A 9,171-nucleotide genomic window follows, 5' to 3' on the forward strand; every position below is an offset into this window, starting at 1 on the left:
GCAGACTCCCTCCAAAATATCCATTTTATCTTTGCTGTTGAGCTCTGAGGGGCACAGAGAGTCTCTGTTGAAAATTTTGAAGAAAGCCTATGTTCCTCAGGAGATCACGATTAACCAGTTGAAGACGGTCGTGTCTAATGTGCATGCCAGTCATGGGTTGGGTTTTACCGACATGGATCTGACGGTGGATGGGAGGAATCACAACCGGGCGCTACACATCGCAATGGAATGCAAAGGGGCCGTGCTTTCGCATGTGCTGGTTGATACCGGCTCCTCATTGAATGTGTTGCCGAAGAAGGCTCTGGCTAAGCTAAATTGTGATGGGCTGATCTTAACTCCGACCGATCTAATAGTGCGGGCATTTGATGGGTCGAAGCGGGCCGTGTTCGGAGAGATTGAGCTGCCTGTGAAGATAGGCCCAGAGGTGTTTAAGTCGACTTTCTATGTCATGGATATTCAGCCGGCATACAGTTGCTTGTTGGGTAGGCCGTGGATTCATGCTGCTGGGGCAGTAACTTCGACTTTGCACCAGAAGTTGAAGTATATTTGGGAAGGACAGGTTGTCACCGTCTGCGGGGAAGAGGATATATTCGTCAGCCACCTGTCCTCATTCAAATACGTTGAGATGGACGGTGAGATCTGGGAGACGCCTAGTCAGGCATTCGAAACCGTTAAGGTGGAGAATGCTCTTCTTGCTAAGGAGGAAGAGAAACCGTCCATTGCTTCATGTAAACAGGCCGCCGAGGTGGTGAAGAGTGGAGAGGCTCCTGGTTGGGGCAGGATGATGGACGTCTCTGCAAAGAAAGACCGCTTCGGAGTGGGGTACCAGCCTGGCAGAGGATCATCAGGACAAGGCAGAGGACGACGTACGTCAGTAACCTTCACTAGTGCCGGAATGTTGGATCCGGATCACATCTGCATGATGAGTGATGAAGCTGATAGCGACTGTGAGATGGACCGGTGGATAAAGCCGTGCGCGCCAGGGATGGGAATCCAGAACTGGAAGGCTGAAAAGATCATCCGGGTCACTCTGCTGGAAGAGTAATATTTTTCCTGTTTTGATTTTATATGCATGAAAGCCATACGTGTTGCCCGACACGTAATGGTTCATTGTAAGGGCCACCTCATGTTTAAAATTTGCAAATTCGCATCATTAATAAAAGGATGTTTTTCAGTTAAAAGCGGTGTTCCCTGTTTTTCATTTATTTTTGCAGTTTAAAAATAAAACAAAATAAAAATGGCAATGTTTTCATTTTTCGTTTTAATTTGTCTCACACCGGTTCTAAAGCAATGCATGAATCAACATTCATGCAGATGCGATTCTTCTCCGGATCTCATTGATAACAATCCTGTTACACCCTTGTATGACTTCGACAATCCAATCTATCATGCCGAAGAAGAAGACGAAGAAGATTGTGAACTACCAGGGGAATTAGCCAGGTTGTTGAAACAAGAGGAGAAGGTGATTCAGCCGCATGAAGAGCCGATTGAGGTTGTGAATTTGGGTACTGACGAGGTTAAGAAAGAGGTGAAAATCGGGGCTGCTTTGGAGGAAAGTGTCAAGAGCAGAATGGTGGCATTGTTGAAAGAGTATGTCGACATCTTTGCCTGGTCTTATCAAGATATGCCAGGGTTGGATACCGATATCGTTATGCACAAGCTACCGATGCGAGCAGATTGTCCTCCAGTGAAGCAGAAGTTGCGCAGAACTCGACCTGACATGACAATGAAAATCAAAGAAGAAGTGCAGAAGCAGTGGGATGCTGGTTTCCTTGCTGTCACTAATTATCCGCCATGGGTCGCAAATATCGTGCCAGTCCCGAAGAAAGATGGGAAGGTGAGAATGTGTGTGGACTACCGAGATCTGAATAGAGCTAGTCCGGAAGATGATTTTCCACTACCTCACATCGACGTGTTGGTAGATAATACAGCTCAATTCTCGGTGTTTTCCTTCATGGATGGCTTTTCTGGCTATAATCAAATTAAAATGTCGCCAGATGACATGGAGAAAACTACGTTCATTACACCATGGGGCACTTTTTGCTACAAGGTGATGCCATTCGGTCTCAAGAACGCCGATGTTACTTATCAGAGGGCCATGGTGACTTTGTTTCATGATATGATTCATCATGAAATTGAATGCTATGTTGATGACATGATAGCAAAGTCCCAAACAGAAGAGGGGCATTTGGTAGATCTGGCCAAGTTGTTTGACCGGCTGAGACAGTTCAGACTGAGGTTGAATCCGAATAAGTGCACGTTCGGAGTGCGGTCCGGTAAATTGCTGGGGTTCATTGTAAGCGAGAAAGGAATCGAGGTTGATCCTGCAAAAGTAAAAGCAATAAGAGAAATGCCTGAACCGAGAACAGAGAAGGAGGTTCGTGGTTTCTTAGGTAGATTGAACTACATTTCACGGTTCATATCTCATCTAACAGCCACGTGTGAACCAATTTTCAAGTTGTTGAGAAAAGATCAAACGGTCAGGTGGAATAATGATTGCCAAGCGGAATTTGAAAAGATAAAAGAGTATTTGCAGGAGCCTCCGATTCTGATGCCTCCTGTGGAGGGAAGACCGTTAATTCTGTACCTGACAGTCCTCGAGGGGTCTATGGGGTGTGTATTGGGGCAGCATGACGAGTCTGGTCGAAAAGAGCATGCCATATACTACCTTAGCAAAAAGTTTATCGACTGTGAAACAAGATATTCACTGCTCGAGAAAACTTGTTGTGCTTTGGTCTGGGCTGCTCGCTGACTAAGGCAGTATATGCTGGTTCATACCACTTTATTGATTTCCAAGATGGATCCGATCAAGTACATTTTTGAGAAGCCAGCATTGACCGGACGGGTTGCGAGGTGGCAAATGATTTTGACTGAATATGATATTCAGTACACCTCTCAGAAAGCAATAAAGGGGAGTGTATTGTCTGATTACCTTGCTCAGCAACCTATTGATGATTATCAACCGATGAAGTTTGAATTCCCTGATGAGGACATCATGTTTCTCAAGTCGAAAGATTGCGAGGAACCAATCCCGGAGGAGGGGCCTGACCCTGAATCCGAATGGATTCTGATGTTTGATGGGGCCGCTAACGTGAATGGAAGCGGTGTTGGTGCTGTTTTGGTTACGCCGAAAGGATCCCACATTCCTTTTGCTGCCCGGCTAACATTTTAGTGCACCAACAACGTGGCTGAATATGAAGCCTGTATATTGGGGATTGAAGAGGCGATTGATTTGAGGATCAAGAACCTTGTCATATATGGAGATTCAGCTCTGGTTGTAAATCAGGTTAACGGAAAATGGTATACGCATCAATCTCATTTAGTGCCATACCGGGATTATACGAGGAGATTGTTGACATTTTTCACCAAGGTGAAGATGCATCATGTGCCTAGAGAAGAGAATCCTTTAGCAGATGCTTTGGCTACTCTAGCTGCCTTGATTAAGGTGCAGTGGTGGAATCAGTTCCCCAGTGTTGAAGTAGGTCGTCTGGATAGACCGACTTATGTGTTCGCTGTTGATACAGCGCCTGATGATGACAAGCCGTGGTATTTCGATATCAAGCGCTATCTTGAGACTCAAGAGTATCCTGAGGGAGCATCTAAGAAGGACCGAAAGACTCTGCGGAGGTTGGCCATGGTGTTCTACCTGAACAAGGATGGGGTTCTGTACAAGAGGAATTTTGATTGGGTCTTGCTCATATGTGTCGATGATAGAGAAGCAAGCCAATTGATGAAAGAGGTTCACGAAGGATCGTTCGGTACCCATGCCAGTGGGAATGCGATGGTAAAGAAGTTGCTGAGAGCAGGTTATTACTGGATGACAATGGAGGCCCAATGTTTCAATTTCGTGCGGAAGTGTCATAAATGCCAGATTTATGCTGATAAGGTGCACGTGCCTCCTAACCCATTGAGTTTGATGTCGTCTCCATGGCCGTTTGCTATGTGGGGCATTGATATGATAGGAAAGATCGAGCCTACAGCTTCGAATGGGCACAGATTCATATTAGTGACTATTGATTACTTCACCAAGTGGGTGGAAGCAGCCTCTTATACGAACGTGACAAAGCAGGTCGTTGCCAGGTTTCTCAAGAGAGACATCATTTGCATATATGGGGTTCCCGAGAGAATCATTACTGATAATGGTTCTAATTTGAACAATAAGATGATGGCAGAATTGTGCCAGGAATTCAAGATTGAACATCACAATTCTTCTCCCTATCGTCCGAAGATGAATGGGGCGGTTGAGGCAGCCAACAAGAATATAAAGAAGATTGTGCAGAAAATGGTGGTAACCTATAAAGACTGGCATGAGATGTTGTCGTTTGCATTGCATGGGTATCGAACGTCGGTGCGCACATCTACTGGGGCAACTCCTTTCTCATTCGTGTATGGAATGGAAGCAGTATTACCTGTTGAGGTTCAGATTCCCTCTTTGAGAGTCCTGATGGACGTAAAGTTGCAAGAGGCTGAATGGGTAAGGACCCGGTACGAAGAATTGAGCCTAATTGAGGAAAAGAGGCTAGCAGCCATCTGCCATGGGCAGTTGTACCAGCAAAGGATGAAGCGTGCTTTTGACAGAAAGGTACGACCTCGGGTATATCACGTAGGTGATATGGTGCTGAAAAGGATCCTTCCTCCTCAAAACGATCGTAGGGGCAAATGGACACCCAATTATGAAGGTCCATTCGTGGTCAAGAAGGTTTTTTCTGGCGGAGCCTTGTTGTTGACGACCATGGATGGCGAGGATTTTCCGTCCCCTGTGAATGCGGACGCAGTTAAAAAATACTTCGTGTAAATAGACCCGCTGGACGAAAAGAATAAAATAGTCCAGGCAAAAATGGGCATCCCGGCGAACCAAAAAACAGAAAGAAAGGTTCGGGCAAAAATTAGAGATAAAAATGAAAATTGTACACCCGGCAAGTCGAAAACCTGAAAAGGCGACTTGGGCAAAAATGGGTATTCCGGTGGACTGAAAACCCGAAAGGGCGGTCCAGGCAAAAGAGGGATTGAAACGAACAACTGCGTCTGGCATGATCGTTTGCGCTTTGGTTAAAGCATCATGGATAATACCCGGTAGGGATCAATCAGAAACGTCTTGTTCAGAAGGCAGAAAGCACGGAAAGTCTGAGGACATATGGGGTGTAACCCAGTTGGAACTCGATGAGATCACGGGTTTCACATTGCCATTAGGATAGATTTTTCCTTTTGTGCGCAATTACCTCTTTTCAAGAATTGCTTCCTTTGTATTGCTCAATTTGAGCCACACAATTTTCAATCAATAAAATGCATATTCAGTCAAATAATTTTGTTTTTGTTTTTCATTACCACTTTGATTGCAAAAACATCCAATTATTATGATAAAGAATCTTGCATTTTAAGACATACAGGTCCCTTCCGGTGCATGTTTATAAGATTGAAAGCTTGAAATCTTATTCGGAAGGTTGAGTGGCCCAAGTGTTGAAATCTTGACACGCCTGGGGCATGGTTTTATCTAACGATCTCTTTTGCAGGAACTGTTTGATGTTTTCACTCACTTGCAGGTGGTGATGTGGGAGTTTTTGACGAGACAAATCCCCATGGAGTCCAATCAGGGACGAATGAACGAAAATGAACGAAAATGACGAAAGGACGACGAAGGACGTACGACGACCCTTGGAATTAATCAAGAAGACTCTTCAAAGTCGGAAAATTGAAAAATCTGTATAGTCCCCAGGAGTTCGCTCTCCGTCGAGCGCGGAGCGGTTTGGGAGTACAAGATGATGGAGCAGAAAAGGTCCAGACGAGTCGGGATGTATATCCCCAAGCAGAGTCAGGAGGACCAAATCCCCAGTAGATCCAAGGTCTGTGGTTACCCTAGCAGGGTCGGGATCGTTATCCCCAGCAGGTGTCAGATCGATGCTTCCCCAGTCGCCAGGCCTGGAGGTTGTTGTTTCCCCAGCAGAGCTATCTGTGAGCATTTCCCCAGTGAAGTCGCCAGGTATCTGTGAGGGTTCCCCAAAGCAGAGTCGGGATTGATATCCCCAGCAAGTCGAAGACTGTTGTATCCCCACAGAGTGTTGGTGGTTCTTATCCCCTGCAGTTTCCCGAGCGGATTGGGTGCAAAGGAGGTTCTTCCCTAGCAAGGGTTACCTTTTCCCAGCAGCAGCAGTGCTATTCCTCCAGCGGGGTGGAGATCGGAGAATTGACGAGTTCCTCAACGGAGTGTCTCGTGCTCCCCAGCAGAATCCCTTGAGGGGGATGCTTTTTATGCATTCATCATGTAGAATAAGCATAGCATGTTGCATAGAAAAATAAATCGCGTAGCATTTCCACAATGGTGGAGCATTACGCAGAAAAAGTCATGCATCATATTGCAAGCATAAGCTAGTCTCAGGCCGTGGTTACTGTTTGAGAGGTGGTTTTGCCCAAAGGTGAAGGTGTTACTCCGAGGAGTTTAGCATCGTGGTTTTAATCAAAGGTATTCCCCAGTAGTGCGATACTGAAAGAATTTGTTTTCTGTCGGCCAGAGATGGAAATATTACGCGATCAGCGCGACTCAAGCTGTGGTTACCGCTTGAGGTTTTGGTTTCGCCGGATAGTGAAGATGTTACTCTGAGGAGTCTAGCATCATGGTGTCAGATCAGCAATGTTCCCCAGTAGTGCGATACTGGAGGAAGTTTTTCCGTCGGACGGAGATGGAAATGAAATCAAAGGATATTACGCGATCAGCGCGATTTTGGGGTTCAACTGGAGAAAGGGAAATGTGGTGACATTTTCTGGAGATCGGGGTTCAATCGGAGAAAGGGAAATGTGGTGACATTTTCTGGAGATTTGGGGTCCAAATAGAGATGGAGTTGAAGATTATATCTGGGATGAGGTCCGCAGGATTATCTTCTGTTCATGTGTCACCTTAGACTTTGGCTGAGGCCAGTGGAGGTCGTTATGGGTGTCTTCTGAAGAAGAGATGCACGTGTTACCTTCCTTTTGTGAAGGTATACCCTCTGACAAGTCGCCCTCAGAGTGGTGTTTGGTGTTATTTCCGACGTTGCCAGCGGAATTATCACAAGAAATTGGAGAACGGGGTTCAAATGGAGAAAGGGAAATGTTGAGGCATTTTCTGGAGATCGGGGTTCAAATGGAGAAAAGGAAATGTTGAGACATTTTCTGGAGAGCGGGGTTCAAATGGAGGAAGGGAAATGTTGCGACATTTTCTGGAGAATGGGGTTCACAATGGCGATCGCAAATTATCGTCAGGCGACTGGGGTTCAAATGGAGAAAAGGAGACACGAGGTGTTTTCTGGAGATTGGGGTTCATTATGTTGGCAAACAAGGTGTCGGGGTTCAAATGCAGTGATCTGGGATCATTTGCGCGGAAGAAATTTCGGGGTTCAAGAAAAGAATAAAAAGAAGAGATAATAATCCCCAGCGGATGTGGTGTTCAGGCCATGGTTATCCCTGGGTTACCATTTATTTTGGTATCCAGGTCGACATGTTGTTTCGGTGATCAGGCCGACTTTCTCCGTTCCAGACGGATTTTTGTTTCAGAAGATTGTGTTCTTCGCCGATTCTGATAGGCGTTGTTAATTATTTTCCCATCAGAGTGTAAATTGTTCATCTGTTCTTGGTATTCAATCACTCTTCATCCTGATCATCTGAAAGTCGAGGCTATTCATATCAACGGGTTCACAGTGGATTGAATAGGGGCAGCTGTAACACCTCAAAATTTGCCCTCCTCTCTTGGGACTAGCTTAACATATTGCATAGCATTTTTTTAGGTCATTAGACATTGCATATTGCATATCATGTGGTTACATTATGCAAGTCTTCCTCCTAGGTCTTGATCAGAAGATAAGAGGTTGGAGATTCAAGCCTGAGGTTTTTCTTTCAATGGACTGATCATTAGCCATCTGAGGAGTGGGCTACAAATTAGGGTTTTATGATTCTCAGGGAGATTGGTCTTGATCTTGGTTGCAATGATACATCATCATCATCATGGTCTTGATATCATCCAAGAGGTTAAAGAGATTGATCAGATACCTTGGGATTAGGGTTTTGACCACTGGTCAACCCTAATCAGTTGCATTGGGCCAATCAGGGCATGGCAAGGAGATGGGGTCTACAATGGATATGGGGATCATCATGTGACTATATTGAGTTTATGGAAGCTAGGGTTTCATCATTGAGCCATTTCATCAGGAGTTTAAGGCTCAACTAGATCAGTGCACAGCCAAATTCATCTATCAATCAAAAAAGTCAACTGTGGTCAACTGTGCCTGAACTGATGGATTTGGAGGTGGGAGAGGGTTGGATACACTTCATTCATGTTGAAACAAGTTTCATTTGACATTTCAAACATCAAGAATGAAGAAAATAAAATCAGGAGAAAAGTTGCCAAAAATGGAAAGTGACTTGTAATGAAAGTTTCCAAAAATGGAAAGTTTTTCACCACAAAATTACATGTCCAAAAAAGCTTCAAATGAAATTTTGTTCAACATGAAAGTTGTAGATCTTGCTATCACCTTTCTAAAAAGTCCAAGAACTTGAAATTCCCATGTGTGGTTGACAAGTTATGGTCCATTCATTTTCCAAAAATGCCTAAAATCAAAGTGGCATAACTTTCACATGGAATGGCCAAAATGGATGATCTTTCTTTGAGCAAACCCCATTTCACATGTACTTTCATGATGTATAATCAAAATTCATCAAAAATACTCAAGGCAAAAAGTCATTTTTTAAGTGGATTCTTTTGAATTTTTGGTGTGAACATGTGAAATTGAGAAATACAAGGCCAATGCACATGAGACCACTTCCAACACTTCACAAATGCTAAATAGAACTTGTGTGAACTGTCATTTTACTGTTGCATTGCCAATTTGGAGAAGGTCATTTTTGACATAACACTTAAAAGTGCATTTGTGCTAATCACTTGATTTTTGGTAATTGAGATTAACAAAGTGGATTAAGGAGATGGTATATATTGCTAATTGTAACAGAAATTGTTAACCACATTTCATTCTCCAAGAATCATAACAGAATTTCCCTCCAAAACCTCCAAATTCTCTCAAACTTCATCACACATTTTTGATCATTTCTCATCCAAATCTTCATCAATTTGCATCATTCTTCTTGGATCTGCATTCTACAAGTGGAGTTGAGGAACTGTTTCACGAGATCCATGCCATAACCTTGCCA

Source organism: Lathyrus oleraceus, chromosome 6, assembly GCF_024323335.1.
Source record: "Lathyrus oleraceus cultivar Zhongwan6 chromosome 6, CAAS_Psat_ZW6_1.0, whole genome shotgun sequence".
In the NCBI taxonomy this organism is placed as follows: Eukaryota; Viridiplantae; Streptophyta; class Magnoliopsida; order Fabales; family Fabaceae; genus Lathyrus; species Lathyrus oleraceus.